The sequence below is a fragment of the Gymnodraco acuticeps genome, unplaced genomic scaffold (assembly GCF_902827175.1).
Source record: "Gymnodraco acuticeps unplaced genomic scaffold, fGymAcu1.1, whole genome shotgun sequence".
Classification (NCBI taxonomy): domain Eukaryota; kingdom Metazoa; phylum Chordata; class Actinopteri; order Perciformes; family Bathydraconidae; genus Gymnodraco; species Gymnodraco acuticeps.
The window spans coordinates 836835-856838 of NW_022991154.1; the positions used below are offsets into that span (position 1 = coordinate 836835).

At 39.3% G+C, this 20004-nt stretch overlaps 1 long non-coding RNA gene across 2 annotated transcripts; it reads right to left on the reverse strand.

Moving 5' to 3' along the window:
• Positions 1 to 530: 530 nt before the first annotated feature.
• Positions 531 to 2264, reverse strand: LOC117560623. 2 transcript variants are annotated; one of them, XR_004571197.1, is made up of 3 exons: positions 2069 to 2264; positions 1688 to 1771; positions 531 to 1330 (listed from the first exon to the last, which is right to left on the reverse strand). It is a non-coding gene; the product is annotated as an uncharacterized LOC117560623 (long non-coding RNA). The 2 variants fall into 2 exon arrangements; XR_004571196.1 differs by lacking the exon at positions 2069 to 2264 and having other exon boundaries at positions 1688 to 1864.
• Positions 2265 to 20004: the final 17740 nt, after the last annotated feature.

Consider the following 20004-nt stretch of genomic DNA (forward strand, 5'->3'; position numbering starts at 1 on the left):
CACTGCGTTCAACAATATAATGTACCTTGGTCAATTTGGATTTATCGTTGCATATATTCTTAATTAAAGTGAATTTATTTTATTTCAGTCATTTGTGTGTATGCAGGTGTGGAACATTCCAAATGTTCCAAAAGTGAGCACTCCACGAATGGACAACAGTTTGCCAGGGTAAAATAAAACATTGTCAACATATTATTTGGTACCACAAGAAGCAGAATGTTTTAACAGTACAGTAGTTTGAATATATTTGTTGTTTACCTTTATCAGACCTCTCAGGCACCCACAACCAGCGTCTGATCGGGTAAGACTAATTAAAAATGTAATTATACCATGTAGGTTTGAATGTGTGAACATGAAATCAATAAATACCTTTGTGTGCTAATGACATTGTCATTAGATCAACTGCACTTATTTCCTGGGTAAAAATAGGATGGAGAACCAACCGCATTCCAGGAAGAGGTCCAGTCTGCCCCGGGTCAGAACACCTTCTATAGGTAAACGATGTTGACAGTTGCATCGTGACACAGTTGTGTGGTGTGTATCTTTATTTGTACATTTGTTTGTTTGTATAGCCTCCAATCACAGTGGGTAACATTGCCAGGAAGCAGAACAATTATACTTTCATACATTTCCAAATGACACCCACAACATCTGACATCTTAGTGAAGACGATACAAAAAACACCCACAAATATTTTTCAAAGATCAGATATTGTTTCTTGCATCCATTTAAAATGTTTACAAGGATTGTGCAGGAGTATGACAAAAGTGCTGTTGTCAGTTTAGAACCCAATGTATTAAAAAAACAGGAAGAGGATCGACATCATTGCATTTTTTGTAAATATGACTGTCATGCATATACTGTATGATGTATTTGAAAGTAATTATTCATCTGTCTTCTCACTGCAGCAACTACATAATTGTGTATGCACCTATCATTATTGATAGCCAGTCTGAGCCAGAAGACAAAATGGAGCAAAGGTATTAATTGTTACTGTTACCACTTAATTGTTCTATCTATACTGTAAATCTTATTACTAGCTTCATCATTTAATATTACAAAACATCACTTTGTCTTTCCCAGCACAGCATACCTGACTGCGGAGGACATTGTTGCAGAACTCTCTGCAAAAATAACAAATACATCTTGCAGCAGGTTCAATATGAATAGAGCCAATGTATGGGATGGAGCAATCCGCGGCTTCAAATGTGCCTCATTTGACCCCTCTCATTCGACGTCAGTTAAGTTCACTGATGATGAGGGACAAACTGAGGATGGAGGGGACACTGGTGGTCCCAAGCGTGAGTTCCTGACCCTCCTTATGGAATGCCTGAGAATGGGAAGAAAACATCATGTCATAGCAACTGTTTGTGCCCCATGGCGGTGTGACTTTCCCAGCCTCTCACTGTCTCAAAATCTGATTCTAAATGTATAATTTTCTCTATAAAGATAGAGATAATACACAATTATTAATGTATAATATAAGCTGTTTTGTGTATTTAATCATGTATTGGTCTACAATTTAATGATGGCTTCTACATATTTCACATAAACAGACAATGAAAAAATGTGTCCTTCATGCTGATAACTAGTGTATGCATCTGCCAATTAGTATTCTAAACAGAGTAGTGTGTTAAATCCTTATTTCTTGCATTTGAAACAGATACAATAAAAAAAGTGAACTTACTGTTCAGTTCAGGTTCAGGTTATTTATGTGTACCCATAGGTAGATTCTGTTTACAGAGAAAAGGAGAAGGGTTCCATCCTGACACTAAAAACAAACACAAACACATCTCTAATAAAAGGACAAGTATACCCTGCTCAACAAAATCTCAAAATATTTAAAAATCATTTTAAGAAGGAAAACAACTTCTGCCAAAAACTGTACATTTTTGCCACAGGAGCCACAGAACACTTGAACTGTCCCCAGATGTTGGCCACAGAAAGGACAAAACATGGCAGCCTGAAAATACATACATTGATGTAGTAAATCCATTTAATCAAGTCAATCAAAAACACAGTCTAAATAGTGGTTAGCTAAATAAATAGAAAGATACATCATGTTTACCGTTGAATCTGTGTTTTGTCTCTCTCTCTCCTTGAATGTCTTCTCTATATTTGTTCTTGAGCATGTCTAATGCACACTACTCTCCTGTCATCAGGGCCGTATCCAGGATTTCCTAAATACCGAGGTCCAAACAAGTTAGGGGGGTTCGGGGGATACCCCCGGAGATTTTTGGGATTTTCATGATCTAGTTAGGTGCTTTTTCAGTCCTGTGGGGAGTCACAAATTGGATAATATATTGATTTCAAATCATGTCAGTGGGCTGACAATGTCAGCATCAATTATTTTGAAAGTGTAATACATAAGAATCAGTTGATTGTTACTATTAATGATCTGGACATGCAGAAGAGGCTAAAATGATCACAACACATTGTCAGCATTCATTTTCCATGTCTCTCTCCTTTCCATAACCTGCAGCCTCTCTTCCATCTTCTTTAGTCTCTCTGTCCTCTACCCTTTCTCTTTCTTCAACCTCTCCCTCATTTTTTACTTTTTGCTCCTCCTCACTTGTCGCTCCTGCCAGTGAATTAAAAGCAATTCAGCCATTTAGTTCATTTCACTTGTTTGTTTGCATTATTTTTTTTATTTAAATCTGTTTTGTTTGATTCTCAAAAGAGAACAAAGATGTAAGCAAATTGTGTTTTATACAATTGTATGTTATTATGACATAACTGCAATAGATGTATGTTGTTTTAAAATTATGCCTATTGTTATAGATAAACAGATAGATAAATAGATGGGGTTATTAAGCCTACATTCTTTTGTATGACTGTACCTGCAGTTCCTCCCCTCACTTTCTCTCTCTCTTTCTCTCTGCCTGTCCTGTCTCTTCCTTACCAAAGCTGAGCTTCGACTGACGTAGTCTTTTCATTATATCTGAGTCAGTGTAAAAAGAAAACAATACAATGTTATATCTTCAATGTTTTACTCAAATTAAAATGAAAGAAAAGCATTAAAACGTTGGTTAAAAGGTAATCCTTCTAACATTGGATGAATGTAATTAACTTTAGCTCTCTAGTTAGTTTATTCACGCAATTTAAATCAAAGTATAGCCTATAGCTGCAATATAAGTTAGTGTGCATGTTGTCGGACGTCCACTGACTATCGTACAGCGTTCACACAGGATCTGCTGGTCATATGATGTCCTGATGAGAAGAAACACAAGCAGCCCGCTGGACTCAGATCTCTAGATACTTCATCAATCCTCCGCTGCTCCGGTTCAAGTCCGGGCTGCGGTGGTTTGTTGATACATGTCGTCTTCTTCTGTTTGCTTTAATCGAGGCTACGTAGTTATGCAGTGCCCCCATCGTCAGTAAATGGAAGTACTACAAAGAACCCCGTTTAGTGCAATTATTTCACAAGTTTTGTTATACACAGCTCGGAAAATATTACCAAGGTCCGGACCTCGGTGACCTCAATGGTAGATACGGCCATGCCTGTCATTACTTTGTCCCTCTTCACATTTTGTCACTTCTCCACCGGCCATAGGTATATAGTATTGCTAAAGCTCTGTATAGTTGCAAAATCTATACACAAATACATACATATAAACAAACTGCTAAGAATGTCTCTCTCTCTCTTCAAATGTTTCCGCGGTACTCACTATGGCCCGTGTTATTTACCTGCACTCAATTTGTCATCTCTTTTAACAATGTTCTTCCCTCACTTTATCTTCTCTTCACGTGAAGCTCTCCTCTCCTCAGTTGGTGAAGTAGTTACTGTAGGGACGCTAACGCTAGCTGCGTAAATATGACGCTCTTTGTATAAAAACAAAACAAAACGTACCTTCTTATATATCTACTTTCTCCACTTCAATCAACTTTGTTTCCTCCGGCTTCAATTTCCATCACTCTCGTTCGTTCTCTCTATGTCTGGTCGGACGTGAATCTGTTCCACGTAGTGCGCCCCCTAGAGGCCCGGAGCACTGTGTGTTTTGGGGTCTGTAAATGCAGTGTTTTTTTGTTGTACTTGTTTTCAGGATTTGTTTGTTTTTCATTTCATTATTTTTGAAATGTATACATAAGTAGTTTCCTGCTTATATATACTTTTTTGGCCGTTGTTCCGCGTTTGCCACCGTAGGTTTCATTTCTGAATGCACTGACAACCTATTTTATCATTCGGGACTTCTTGAAAATTGCAGGGTTTTCAGATGACAACAGCAATTTCCTAATAATACACAAATGAGTTTAAATAATTACCTTGTTTGCATAGGACGTTATGTGTGATACATTGCTGCGATCATGGCGGCACAAGTGGCTTTTGATTGTTTAAGTGGAACCCTTACTGTATGCAGCATGCCCAACACAGCGGAGTCTGACAGCAGTGAGTCATGAATGAAACGTGATCCAGACAACCCCCTTCAAATACCCTGTGTGAGAGCCTTGTCTAAAACGGCACACATCAAACACCTATGACCTGCTGCCTGGCACTAAATGCTGCTCCCCGAGGCTGCCATTGTCCATGGTTCACTGTCAGGAGAACTTACATGGAGTTAAAGTACTAAATCCTCCTATTGTCCTAGCGATGTGGGATGTCACTTTAATGGATGTCCCTGAATGAATCTTTCCTGATCTCCTTTAAGAAAATTGAGTGCCACACTTAGTCAGCATGGGTGACATTGTCCTTTCAACGCGGCTGCAGGTTGGATCCAAAATATATAGAGTAAATATGTAAATTTGAAGGGAGTACAAAGCAGCGGCTCCTGCTTGATCTAGTCTGTCAGCGGCCCCCGCAGCCTATTCCGTTCAGTTCAAGTGGTCGCGAGTGGTCTTTATTCCTGAGAGGAAGACTGGCAGCTTTAGCACAGACCTGAGTGAGAATACTTCACATGATTGTCAGTCTCCAGTTTTCCACAAGACAAAATCCTCTAGAAAGGTACAAACCTGTCAATACAGTCAACCTGTCTCTTTGGAGTTTGAGGGGAGAAGGTGAGAGGAAATACTAGCGACTATCAGTTCAGGCCATGTTAGTGAAAGTGAGTTACGCTATCTGGTAAAACCAATGTTCTCTATGCTGGGCACATACTAAAGAGACACATACTGTATGTGACCTGCTCCATCGTCACATTGACCCGAAGACACATTTTGAGTTGTATACACTGTTGGAAAGAGGAGATTCCTAGCTTTCTAATGATATCAGGATTGTTTTTGTACTCCAAATATTAAGCAAAAGTATGTCACATTATATAATGACTGTCACCGAGTCATCATTTTGAGAAAAAGGCCTTTAAAGTGTCCTCTTCTCTGGAATTCATTGATCTGATTGATTATTAGCGGAGCAAATTATCAAAATACTATGGAGGGAAGATATTTCCGTTTGGATTACTGGTCTGGGGGAAGCTCGCGAGTGTGTGTGTATACGTGCACTGTAAAAAAGGATTTGATGATTAAGTTATTGTAACTTTTGTCTTTAAGTTACTTTCACTTAATATATCAATTTATGCAATTTATACTTAATTTCATAAGTTGTTATTATTTCGACTCAGCTCTGTAAGCCAGTTCAATTACCTCTACATTCTATGAAGTCAATTTGACTGAACAGTGTGAGTTGTGATGTGTAATGTTCTGGAACTTTCCATGGCCTCTTAACATGGCAGTAGTGATGACATATTCCTGCCAGGTGAAAATAGTCCCGGTCTCATAGTTGTTTTCATTAATTGAAGGCATTTAACAGGGACATGAGTTTTTAATTTGTTTACGATAAGTGAACCAAGTGAACCACCGAGTTTGATTCGCCCTTATCAAAAGAAGAACTTCAACCGGACAGATTGATGACTACGAAAAGCTAAGCGGCGGATGAATACGTTTTTGTAAAGCGATGTGACCAGTGCTTGAATTACGCAGTACCGGCACTTCTGATTTTTACCCATGTGGTACCGGCACTTCTTACTGAGTACCGGTGTTCCGGATAAACTGGTTTCCCGATCAACTGGGGCACAGAGGTGGGGGGCGTGGCCTTCGACTGAAATACACATTTCGATCGCTTCTTCTGTCGTTTACATACATCTTTTGGTATATTTGGCTCGGTAGGAAGACTTTGATGCACATTCCGTACCAGTGTGTGAGGTTGTGGTTACGATGGCGATATCCGGACGCGAACAGCGAGGACTACAAAAAGAAAAACGAGTTGACATGGATGTCTGTTCAAAACATTGCGAACTCCAATAAATCATTTAAACCAGCTATTGTTGCCAGACTTGTTACTGAATATCGTTCTTAATGTGATACCAAGTCCATCTGAGACCTGTGTACACCTTCAGATAGCCTCCAAGTGAAGCGTAGGTCTACGTTGTTTAGTCACAGTTTGAAAGCAGCGTGGAGAACTCTTCAGCTGTGGTAAGCTGTGATCCGCTCGAATACATCATTAAAAACCAGCTATTGTTGCCCGATTCATCACTGAATATTGCTCCTAATGTGATACTAAGTCCATCTGAGACCTGTGTACATCTTCAGACAGCCTCCAAGTGAAGCACACAGTGTTTACTCACAGTTTGAAAGCAGCGTGGAGAAGTCTTCATCTGTGTTAAACTGTGACCCGCTCAGGTAAACGGCGATCCGCCCAGGTTAAACTGTGTTACGACTTCTGTGGCTATCTACCAGCGATCATGTTTAATATGAAAAACTACACACACATGTATCCCTTATAAAAACGGTATTCTCCAGCACTCATCCAGATAAGATGTGACTGTTAACTCGTTTTGCAAAGATAGCAGCAGAAATGTCATTGCTGCATGTGTAGGGACAGGGCCGTATCCAGGATTTCCTAAATACCGAGGTCCAAACATGCTAGGGGGGTTCGGGGGATACCCCCCGAGATTTTTATGATCTAGTTAGGTGCTTTTTAAGTCCTGTGTGGGGTCACAAATTGGATAATATATTGATTTCAACCCATGTCAGTGGGCTGACAATGTCAGCATCAATTATTTTTAAAGTGTAATACATAAGAATCAGTTGATTGTTACTATTAATGATCTGGACATGCAGAAGAGGCTAAAATGATCACAACACATTGTCAACATTCATTTTCCATGTCTCTCTCCTTTCCATAACCTGCAGCCTCTCTTCCATCGTCTTTAGTCTCTCTGTCTTCTTCCTGTTCATTACTCTCTCTGTCCTCTACTCTTTCTCTTTGTTCAATCTCTCCCTCGTTGTTCACTGTTTGCTCCTCCTCACTTGTCCCTCCTGCCAGTGAATTAAAAGCAATTCAGCTATTTAGTTCATTTCACTCGTTTGTTTGCATTCTTTTTTTTAATTTAAATCTGTTTTGTTTGATTCTCAAAAGAGAACAAAGATGTAAGGAAATGGTGTTTTATACAATTGTATGTTATTATGACAGTTATGTATGTTTTAAAATTATGCCTATTGTAAATGAAGACTATTGTTATAGATACATAGATAGATAAATAGATAAATAGATGGGCTTAATAAGCCTACATTATTTTTGTGATTCCAGTTCCTCCCTGACTTCCATCACTTTCTCTCTCTCTCTCTCTGCCTGTCCTGTCTCTTCCTTACCAAAGCTGAGCTTCGACTGACAGTATTTTCATTATATCTGTCAGTGTAAAAAGAAAACAATACAATGTTATATCTTCAATGTTTTACTCAAATTGAAATGAAAGAAAAGCATTACAACGTTTGTTAAAAGGTCATCCTTCTGACATTGGATGAACGTAATTAACTTTAGCTCTCTAGCTAGTTTATTCACGCAATTTAAACCAAAGTATAGCCTATAGCTGCAATATAAGTTAGTGTGCATGTTGTCGGACGTCCACTGACTAACGTAGAGCGTTCACACAGGATCTGCTGGTCATAAGATGTCCTGATGACTCCTCCGCTGCTCCGGTACAGGGCTGCGGAGGTTTGTTGATACGGTTGATACATGTCGTCTTCTTCTGTTTGCTTTAACAGAAGCTACGTAGTTATGCAGCGCCCCCATGGTCAGTAAATGGAAGTACTACAAAGAATGCCAGTTAGTGCAATTTTATTTCACAAGTTTTGTTATACACAGCTCGGGAAAATATTACCGAGGTCCGGACCTCGGTGACCTCAATGGTAGATACGGCCATGTGTAGGGATATGTGATTCTCACGAACTTGGTGTAACATGAGCCAAAACAGTTCGATGCAGATTTTGAAAATTATTCTTCTCATTAGTATCAACCAGGTTCTAAATGAACTAGTCGTAATAAAATAAAAGTTCTGTATATGTTTTAAAACACATTTTTAGAGAGTTTTAACGAATCATTGACCAAATAAATTCATTACCGTAACACATTTTCAATTGATGATAACTAAATATTTGAGTAAATGTTTGGCATTTTATTTTTTAATGTATGCTGCTGTCAATAGTCACAAGTAGTTACATAGTGTAATAATTCAGTTAAATATATAATAATATAATAATTGTAGTTATTAACTTCATTACCGTAACACCATTTTATGTTCCACACATTGACTTTTACTGTGGTGTAAATTGTACAATTGATTGAAAAAAGACAATTTAAAAATATGAACAGACATACCAAACATTTCCTGTACAAAATGAAAATTTGAAGGTTTTCCATATTCCTATCAAAATATTAACTTATTAAGGAAGTGTTATGGTAATGAAAAGAGCATGTCGGTAATGAAAAGCTTTTGTTATGGTAATTACCTTACATGGAGAAGAGATATAGGCTACTATTGCTTTATAAATACTATCGCTTTACGTATATATGCACACACACACAATTTTGAATTGCACCGTTACTTTTATATACTGTCTCTTTACACACACAATAGACAATAGTAACATAACGTTTGTTACATGATACATAATGTACCTGTATAAAATCACCGCTCCTTGCATGGTCCTTGGAAAATGCGGCAGTGTTTTTCCACTCTAAACTTTTCCAGGGCTCTGTAGAAGTCAAACTGTTCAATGGGTGGTCCTTCAATGCAGATTCTCATCAGGACGTTGAGATGTTCTGCTTTTATTCTTGCCCTGCCCTTGGTCTTTATGCGATTTTGAACGCTGAATCCACGTCCGCACGGCACCGTGCTCATTGGAATGACCGAGATTGCAGCCAGGAGCTTTGTGGTTTCAGGTAGCAAGCCAGCATGTTGTGAAGCCATGATCTTCACCAACTCCTGGAAGGAGTTTTTGCTGTAGTTTGCATGGACCAGCTCCTTAACCTCTTAAGCCCTGAGCCTGTTTTTAAGGTTTCAGGCTCGAAAATGCTATGCCCAAAACAAATGACTATAACTTAACTTCTAAAAGGGTTATATGAATAATTTATTTTATCAAAGCAAGGTTACATCTGTGAGTTGGATGTAGAAGTGTCAGAATCAATATAGATATTTCTCAGTCAGAGTAAATTCAGATGGAACATAGTAAAAAAAGGTAAATTATTACCCCCGCCTAAAAAAAAACCATTACTTATAGTGAAAACTACCCTTGAATGATGGGATAGTAGACTAAAAGCTTTAGGAATCCAAAGTATAACATATAATAAGTACCCTGTATCAAGATTGAGGCAAAACAAGTTAAATTTGACCTTTTTAGAGAGGTTTAGCTAAAAGTAGTCCAGGCGGACTGACCTTTGGGCACATTTTGGCACATTTGGATACCATCAGTGCCATTTGACCTTTTTCAGGTACCATACTGTAAAAATAATTGTATTATCACTACAGGTAATCATTCCATCCAAATACAAGTGTTTTTAAAAAATAAAAACAAAATAATTTTTAAATTACATTTGTTTTGTATGTAAATGGTGTGTGTGTGTCTGTGTGTGGACTTTGCCACAGCCCTTACATGTTTATCACCCGACTAACACTCCTAGGAAGGTTTACTTACACAATAACAATTAGGAAACATAGGATACACTTGTCTCTTGTCTTGAGCAGATTTATTTCAAAAATAACACTAAAAAACGACACTAAACCGAAATAACACCACAAGCATTTTTTTTGTAAATACTGGCAAAAAAGAAAAAATGTACACAACCTGAATGTTTTTAGTGTTTTTGAATTGAGGCACCAGGCACTTAGTGCAGTAGATAGGTCTTCACCGTTGTGTTGCCAGCATCAGAGCACCTCCTGAGCGCGGTGGCATCTTCCCCATAATACTTGGGAATGCATACGAGTGGTGGTGGTGGTGCTGCTGCAGGGACTTCACCCCTCATGTCTGCAGCAAGCTGCTCCCTGAAGGACTTCTGGGTGTGTGACTTCGTCCTGCCGGGGTCACCCCTCATCTTGTGCAGCTCCTTGTGGAGAAGGAAGCTGTTCACCACTGCAATGTCCAGAAAATGGTAAAAAAAGGTCTTGTACCATTTCATGGTTTTGTGGTGAACGCTGTAGTACCCAATCAAAGCATCGGACACATCCACGCAGCCCATGCTTCTGTTGTAGTCCACCACAGCGTCAGGAACGGTAACAACCTTAGTCTTCCACACACCAGCCTGTTTCACTTTCCTCCTGACAGTCTGTCCACTGAATCAGAAGATGCAGAGGCTGAGTTAGTACTGGTGCAGATGTCCGGCGGCGTAGCTTGGATGTTGATGGCTCTGGGGCAACTGTATGCTGATCTGATGCACGTCGTAGCTCGGATGAGGCAGATGTTGATGGCTGTGATCCAGAAGCCATTTAATACTTGTCTTCATCACTGTGAAAACAAATGTGGAAAAAACAATTACTTTGATTACTTCACTGGATTATTCTTTCAAAAATGTAACTCAAATCAGAAATAATTCCTCCATTTAGCGTGTGTGAAATAACAGTATACATATATATGTGTGTGTATACTGTTATTTCATATATATATATATATATATATATATAGACTGATATACAATACAGCTTTATTTATAATCTGCTAATAGTCAATGTCTGTAGAACTACAAAACAGCATCCATTTGGCGTGTGTGGAATAACAGTATGTATATATATATATATATATATATATATATATATATATATATATACTGGGTTGATCTACAATACAGCTTTATTTATATACTGCCGTGTTATAGTCACGAAATACAATTAATCTATTTATACGTTCACCAACATGATGTTGCCATTGTTTTAGTTTCTCACGGAACGATAACGCTACAACAACAAAGCGGCGTCCATTTAGTATTTTGCGAGTGTGGAATTACTATAGATTACACCAAATACACAACTAATAGATACAAACAGAGAGAGTACATACCTTTCCTGAAGTTCCTAATCAGGGTTGCCTGCTGTTGTCTCTGTTCGCTGTGTTCTCTGTTCGCTGTGTTCTCTGTTCGCTGTGTTCGTTGCTGCTGTGCTGGAGCGGTTGTGCGGCTGATTCTGCTACGTCTGTGCATAAAGCAGCCGCTGCTGGCATTATTCATACTACGCAGGATCCTATCTCTGGAACCCATTGGTCGATTTGGGTGATTGACACCTTTTTTGAAACTTTGGAGCCAATAGAATCGAGGGGGAGTTAGTAAATCCCGCTTTACACTTACTTCAAGGAGAGAGAGGCTTGCGTAAACAGCACGTGAGAAAGCCTAAGCCAACGACTGCAAAACGTTATACCTACGATGCGGCCATGAATGTAATGATGGATTATCAGGAACAATTCTAAAGTGACTAAAACACATTGGATTAACCTTGAGCAGCGTTTTTATTCCCTTGAACACGACTTTTGATCACAAAACAGCAACGGTAAGACATAATTATTGTTATGCTTTAGAACACTGTTGTTGTTTTCTTGCTCTGTTCTGGCTGATATTTCAGTGAGTTCATGTCCTACAGTGATGATACTTATATAAAAATAATCTGTGGAGTATCAGCTTTCAGCTGATATGTAGTTTGTGCAGAACATATTAAGTTTTAAAGATCGTTTTTGCTAGTTAGCACCGGAAGTAGCATCAGCCTGTTTTCACTAAGGGCTAATGCTAACGCTTCTTGTGAGACTTGCCCCATCTGTACAGACGCCAGTTACGTCGTTCAGGTCGATGTTGTAATTTTGCAACTGCTCCTTAATGGTTTGCGTTACGGTAGCAGCGTCACATGCAGTAATCTTTGTGTTACCAACTCAAGAGCGGATGGACGAATTATTATTATTTTTTTTTACACATACTCTCGGGGTGACTACGAACTCAGATTTAAAGTGTCGCAACAAATGCAGAATGTGGGCGTGGCCTATATTTTTTTTTAAAATTGCGATAGCATAAAATGAGCTTCGGACGCAAAACTTGGGACACACGTCAGAGTCCAGGACCTTTTCGAGAATGTAAAAAAAAAACGTACATTTTCAAAATAACTGCTCACTAGCGCCCCCTATTGTGTGGTAGTCACATAGTTTCTCAGAACTTCACGAATTTTGGCACAGACATTCCTCATGGAATTGTGGACATATTTGTACTTACATTCGATTAGCCCCGCCCCTCACAAAGTCGGCCATTTTGAAATATGTGCGTTTTTTATGCATTTTAAGCACATTCTTGCGCACTCCTCCTAGGGGAATGATCGGAAAAATTCCAATCCAGGACACGTTCAGCCCCTATCCAATATGATACTTAATTGAGGAGCACATTTTTGAAAAATTACTCGTGGAGGTCGTAAGCTAACAGTGAATACACAATTTTTGACGATTTACATGTCGCAAATTATTCCAAACTACTCGGATATAGTTATTCCGATATTCACGAAACGCTGTATACATATTGCTATTATGATTGCACATATATTTTAAATTGCCTTCCATTAGCCCCGCCCCCCAGAAAGTTGGCCATTTTGAAAAATGTGCGTTTTTCAGCCATTTTACGCACGTTCTTGCGAACTCCTCCTAGGGGAATGATCAGAAAAATTCCAATGCAGGACAGGTTTAGCCCCTATCCAATATGATACTTAATTGAGGAGCACATAGTCACACATAGTCTATGTTGTTTTATTTTCTTCTTTTTCAAAGGAGCAACAGAGTCTAATTTTATTAGCAGCGCATCTGTAGCACTATCAACAACATGATCAATTTGGGGTGGTGTACATTTTGTATAAGTTTCCTCCCTTACATGCAGACATGCTATCGAGTTAAGTATTGGTGGAATCTCTTCCTTAAATTTGGCTATAGCACTAACAGATAGGTTTCTGCTGCAGGAGCTTTTGACTAATGCTTTGTAGTCTCGTAACAGTACTTCAAAAGCTACTAAGAAATGGTCGGATAAAGCAGGATTATGCGGTTCGACTAATAGTTGCTCAATTTCAATACCATAAGTCAGAACAAGGTCGAGAGTGTGATTATAGCAGTGGGTTGGTTTATTTACACTCTGACAAAAACCAACAGAATCTAATATAGAGTTAAATGCAACAGTAAGGCTATTTTTATCATCGTCAACATGAATATTAAAGTCACCTACGATAATTACTTTATCTGTTTTAAGAACCAAAGTTGATAAAAACTCAGAGAATTCAGATAAGAATTCTGAATAAGGACCTGGTGCACGGTACACTGTAACAAATAAGATTGGCTGCAAAGTTTTCCAGGTCGGATGCGTAAGACTAAAAACGAGACTTTCAAAGGAGGTATAATTTAATTTTGGTTTAGTATTGATAAGTAAACTTGAGTCAAAGATGGCTGCAACTCCACCTCCTCGGCCCGTGCCTCGGGCAATATGAGTATTGATATGGCTGGGTGGAGTGGCCTCATTTATGCTGACATATTCTTCATGTCTCAACCAAGTTTCAGTGAGACAGCATATATCAATATTATAATCTGATATTAAATCATTTACCAATATTGCTTTAGATGCTAGAGATCTTATGTTTAAGAGACCACATTTAATATTCCTGTTTTGTTGCACTGTAGTAGTTGTTACATTTACTTTGATTAGGTTATTATGTATGACACCTCTATTAGGTTTTACCTTAACTTGTCCTTGGGCAGACACACACACCGCTAATATTGGGTATTTTATTGGGTTCGGGATTCCTATGGATGACTGCCTAGGAGAGAGCGCAGAGAAGCGTGTAAGACTGCGACTCCGCCTCCTGGTCTCAACTCCAGTTTGTCATGGATTAAGTCCACAAAGCCCTGAAATGTTTGCCGAAATGAGATCGGCACCTTCCAAAGTACACAAACACCTGCTAACGGGGTTAACATGTATAATATTATCATTTTACTCACCGAAAAAAGCTGAAAGTAGACTTCTTGGAAGATCTGTTAGTACATTCAAGCGCACAGCACGACATTTTAATTATCTGGTATTTGTAACAATATTCCCTAACAGGCACGATCACCACGAACACAGCTAAAGGATCAAGTACAGTAACTACAACTAACTAACGTTGTAGCCTAGCAGATTGGACAAGTTGCTGTTAGCTGACAGTGAGGCACGTATCTGTCAATCAAAGTGACCACGCCCTAATGTATGCACAAACTTTAAGACCTAATATAAATATAAAGGGTCGCGTTAGAAAACAATTCACTCACAGATCCATAATCATGAAGGTGGAATCTAACTATATCGATAATAAAATGTATGGAGCCAGGGGTAGAAACATGTTTTTTTCTGCTGTAAAATCGGGCATTTTAACATGGGGGTCTATGGAAATTGCTCCTTTCTGCAGCCATCGCCTATCGGCCAATATATGAACTGCAGTGTGTGGCACTTCCGTATTGGCTTCCCGGCTCTACCCCACAGTTTGCCGCTTGATTGCAACACGTGTGTTCTGTGCGTACATGCTAACTATGCTATGTGCCTGTGTGTGAGCCGGGGCTGTCTGGGCTCAGGCCGTGGGGAAGTTAAATAATATGTGGCTTCATACTTTGCCAATGTCATTTCATTTGAGCATATTTATAGCTGTTTAATAGGTTGTGGAAGTGCTCCCCAACATATTTATTGATCTTCTTTATGGTATTTATTACTTTGAAAACATGTATTTAAATGTATAATTTTTTATATTTCCATTGTTTTTTCTGTACAATTATACTTAAAGTTCAGGGTACTCAACTGTTCATTTTTTTCATTTCATATTTATAACACATTAAACACATGTCTACTGTAACACATTCAAACAAAACCTCAACAGCAAGGTTCTCATGCTCTCCACCACCTTCTAGTTCATTCTTTTCTCCACATATATTGCCACACCCCCTCCACTGTTATTCATTCTGTTTGTATAATTCAGTTCATTGCCATCCATCTCAAGTCCACACCTTTCTCAGCACTGATCAAGGTCTCTGATATTGCTATGATGTTGAATGGGTTCTTAAACTGACTTAGATATTCTTGGTGATATTCTATCATACTTTCAAATATAAATTGCTCTTTAATATTGTAAAGCTTCAGTATTGTTTTGTATTACTATTTAGTATTATTTGAAGTCCCCTTCATCATTTACTGAATTATTTTAAACACATTTAATGCCATATTAGTTAATAACCCATGTTTTATATACAAGGTAAAGCTAAATTGTTTATATCATAATGGATTATAAATATTTTCTATGACAACTGTGCATTATGTTTAACTGTATTTTTCTTGGTTTTATATAAAGGTTAGGATGCCATGGAAGAGGTCCTTCAAAATGAGGCGGTTCCCTCCGAAGGCAGTTCTCCCTGACGCCAAAGGTAGGCTGCATGAATCTGTTGAATGCACATGCGCTACAGGGTTTCCCACACATAGACTATACTTGGGCGGGCCGCCCAGGTATATTAACGGCCGCCCAAGTATATTTCGCAACCCATTTAGTTTTTTTTTTTTATATACATTTTTTTTTTTATATATATTTTTTTTATTCGTCCGTGACCACGACGCCATCTGCGATCGATTAACTTGTAGACAATGATCCCTCGCTCCCTTGCTCTGATCTCGCCTCCTTCTGGCCTGTTAAGTGGCCTGCCTCACACAGGGTGACTGGCTGTCCACATGATGTGGCCTGCCGACATGGCCACTGTCATACAGATCATAAATCAAAGCCCTTGATTGGTCTCTGTGTGTCATTCAAGCTCGGGATAACCTCAGCTCAGGTGAGGTAAAGGACTCTCTGAGTGTTTAGATAGTTAACTTAGTCTAAGTTCTCAGTGGGTCTCAAACGGTGTGGTCACCATTTATGTAAACACATATTTCCATTTGAGAGGGTAGTGATTGGTCTAATGGATAGTGAGGTGGGCTGAAGATCGGAAGGCTGTGAGTTCAAATCCCGCCAGGAACACCACCACTAGTGTGCCCTTGAGTAAGGCCCTTAGTTACTCCAGGGAGAATGTCCCTGTAATCGGTCATTATAAGTCGCTTTGGATAAAAGCGTCAGCTAAATGAAATGTAATGTGATTAGTAAAATATGCATGAATAAATAAATAAAAAGTTAACTAGGTGAAAAAAGGTAAGATACACTTTTAAAACTTGTTGAGAGAAAACTAGTCTTTGCTGCTGCCTCAAAGAGGAGCAGGGGGAGAGGATGGAGAGGGGGGAGAGGAGGGAGACAGGAGAGGCTGATTCAGGAGCACAGACACACTCACAACTATAAATGAACCAAAACTAAATTAATAAACAAGTTTCAGTGTTTTTTTCATATTGGAAATGGTATGTTATTGGTTATGGCCTTGATTTTATGATTATTGAAATGTATACAGTTCTGTTAAATATAGGTGTTTCCATAGATCTAGTCTCTTTATTTTCCCCTCAAAATGCACCAGATTGATGCATTTAACTCCAAAATAAAAAATAAAATCTTACCGGGGGGGCATGCCCCTGGACCCCCCTAGAGGATTTGAGGTCGACCCCCACTAAAAATCACATGGATAGGTTCCTAAATACATTAATAAATACATTTATTTTTTTAAATAGTAACCCATTTCCATATGTTCATGTGTGGGTAGTAGATTTAAACTATAGGGCTATCATTATGGACCCTGCCTGTACCTGTACCTGTTCGCTCTGCCATCGCGTGAAGGGTCTGCTAACAAGCGACCAACAGAAAGGTTAATGTTGTTGCACGTCACCTCAACCCCCCCCCCGCTACCACCACCCCCCAAAGTATATTTCAGATCTGTGGGAAACACTGGCAGTTAATGGACCAGCACCAGAGGCATTCCCATACACACAGGCGTTGGAGCTGTTCTTCATGAAATCCCAGAAGGATGAAGTGCTCTGACAAACAGTGCCATCTTTGCGCAAAATGATTATACCGGAATGAAAAGTCAATAAATAATGTTGTTAAAACTTTTTTTTTTTTTCGCGCACCCCCCCCCCCCCTTGCCACCACCCGCCCAAGTATATTTCATATCTGTGGGAAACACTGCGCTACTTCCGCTACTTCCACTACTGTCCAGCCAAAGATAGTTGGTAGCAAGCATTTGATGTTGGCTAGAAAGGGAGATCAGAGTGCCAAGTTGTGTACTGTTGCAGCTTTGATAAGGCACAAGCTTTCCTGTGTGTGCACATGGAAGGCTTCTGTGCTGGACTCCATTCAGGAGGAAGGAAGCTGAATATTGAACAACTGGGCAAAGGCGTTGACAGTCAGTTTGAGATGTTTGACTCACTCTGGAGTATGTCCACAGGTACTGAGAGTTATGGTGTTTGTTCTGGGGCTAAGAGTGACGATGTGTGTGTGCTCAACTGTATGAAGCATTGCAGCTACCCTTGATGGACGATGCATCTTGTTTGCTGGACATGGATGGATTTTACTGTGCGATTGTACAGCACAATCATAACTTTTCTGTTGTGCATCTTAATCCTTGTAATTCCACAGGAATGCCCCTTGACTATGGCAGGTCGGTAGCGCTTTTCCACAGCAGCTTCCCTGAACTCATGCTGTATATCACTGCTTTGTGTGGCAGGTGATGCACACAACAGTAATATTGCTGAGAAAAGGGAGCAGGCTTCATCTTCTGAAGTCAAAAGCAGTGGTTCAGCTCCCAATTTGAAACGCAGATTGTCTGTACCAGAAGGTGTTGCGTTGAAAAAGTGCTCTGTCCCCCTTAAACGATTGAAACAGGAATCAGATTGTGGCAAATGCACAATGCAGAGTAATGCAGTGCCTGAAGTACTGGAAAGACATAAACATGTTAGATATGTTCAAGGGACTTTTCATCAAGCCCATAGCAAATTTGGTGCCAATGCGGGAAGTCAATGTGTTGCCATGTCCTTGGCAGCTATGGTTTGGCACAAGAGGCAGAGTGTAATGACTTGGAACACACAACTGCTTGATGATGTTGTCAACAGTGGCGACCAACTGTACACTTTTTTGACTGAAACCGATTGCATTTCTGAGCATTCACCGTTTGGATGTCTTCTCATAAAGGAATTGCCAACCATCATCACTTTACATAACCGCCCGTGTGGCTTGGAATACAGCAGCCCTGTAGTTGGACATCTGTATGTAGAAGAAGGAGAGCTCCTGACTAATGGAGTAGCATACACTTTGAAGGATGGTCTGATGAAGATCTTTGAAACATACGATCACTGTTTCATTACAGTTCACGTGAACACTTGTGCTATTTTCCATCAGGATGAACAGTATGTTGTTTTTGACTCGCATGCACGTGACACAGATGGCAAGGCATTTGGTTCAGGAAAAAGCATAGTTTTATACTATGGGACACTTCTAGATTTGTGTGTTCACATTCGTGGTTGGGGTAGACGCAACTCACAACAAATGGACAGGAATCAATTTGAGATTACAGGATTTACTCTGAACAGCACAGTGGATATTTTTAACCGCAGTGCTTCTTGTGATGGGAGTGCAGTTTCGTCTACTGCAGAAGTCCATAATATTGCCCCACAAAATCCTGAAAATGCATTTTGTGGACAACAACACACAGTGAGCCAGTGTACAGACACGACTACCAATGCTGACTGTGTAGTAAAACTGGAAAAACTGTCCTAAGATCCTATTCAAGTGGTAGGTGACAGTAACTGTTGACGACTCGGATGATGGATTTCTTGCAGCAACAACAATGGAGTATCAGTTCAATGTGTTGTCCAAAGACACAGTGCAAACTTTGTGTAGTCAGTTACAGTTGGAGTACAGGAAACATGGAGATGTCCTCAGTGGATCGATTGGTGCTCTCGGTGTCCCGTGCACAACTGACAAAATTGTTGGTGATGGCAACTGCTTTTTTTGCGCTTTATCACAAGTGGTGTGTGGCAGCCAAGAATCCCATCTCATGTTCAGGCGTAAGATCGTTAAACACATGATGTGCAAAGAGTAGCACTCCAGTAGTTTGAAGGACTATTTGGATAAATCCAAAATGTCTCAATCAAAGACCTGGGCAACAGAGGTAGAAATCCACGGTGCTGCAAACCTTCTTGGATTAGATATCTACACACACATCGATGGCCACTGGTTGAAATACAGTTGTACAGGCCGAAAACTTTCAGAGCAGGGCATTTATTTGAAAAATTGCAATGGAAATCACTATGAACCAGTTGTTTGCACAAAGAATGGGAATTCGTTGGAATGTCATAACTTGTGTAACATTCAGCCAACGTGCTACGCAAAACCAATGCTAACAAGGAATGCTAATAGGCAGGGATGTCCCGATCACCTTTTTTTGCTTTGATCATTTGATTTTGACAATCGGCCGATACCGATTTTTTTCGATCTTTATGCAATGCATTAACCCTCCGGTATCATTCTATTGGACTACGCAAATTAGTCATTCGAGACAAATGTCCACTGCAAAATGCTTTGATAAAAATATTATATTAAAAGCTTTTTTTCACAACTTTTTTGGGTTTAATCTTTAAAGCAACTTCGGCCCTAATAGAAAATACCAAAAATATAATCATTTTCAGGATTTTAACCCTTTAAATGCCCTTTTGAATACATGAATCCGCTGTTTTTTTTCATGATGAAAACAGAGAAAATGAGTTATTTTCCAAAAAATACATATCTGGGGACTGGCTCTTTTTTTTTATTATAACAGTCTTGGATATGTCAAAGATTAACAACAAAATTGATTTTTTTTGCATTATTAGTTTTTGCA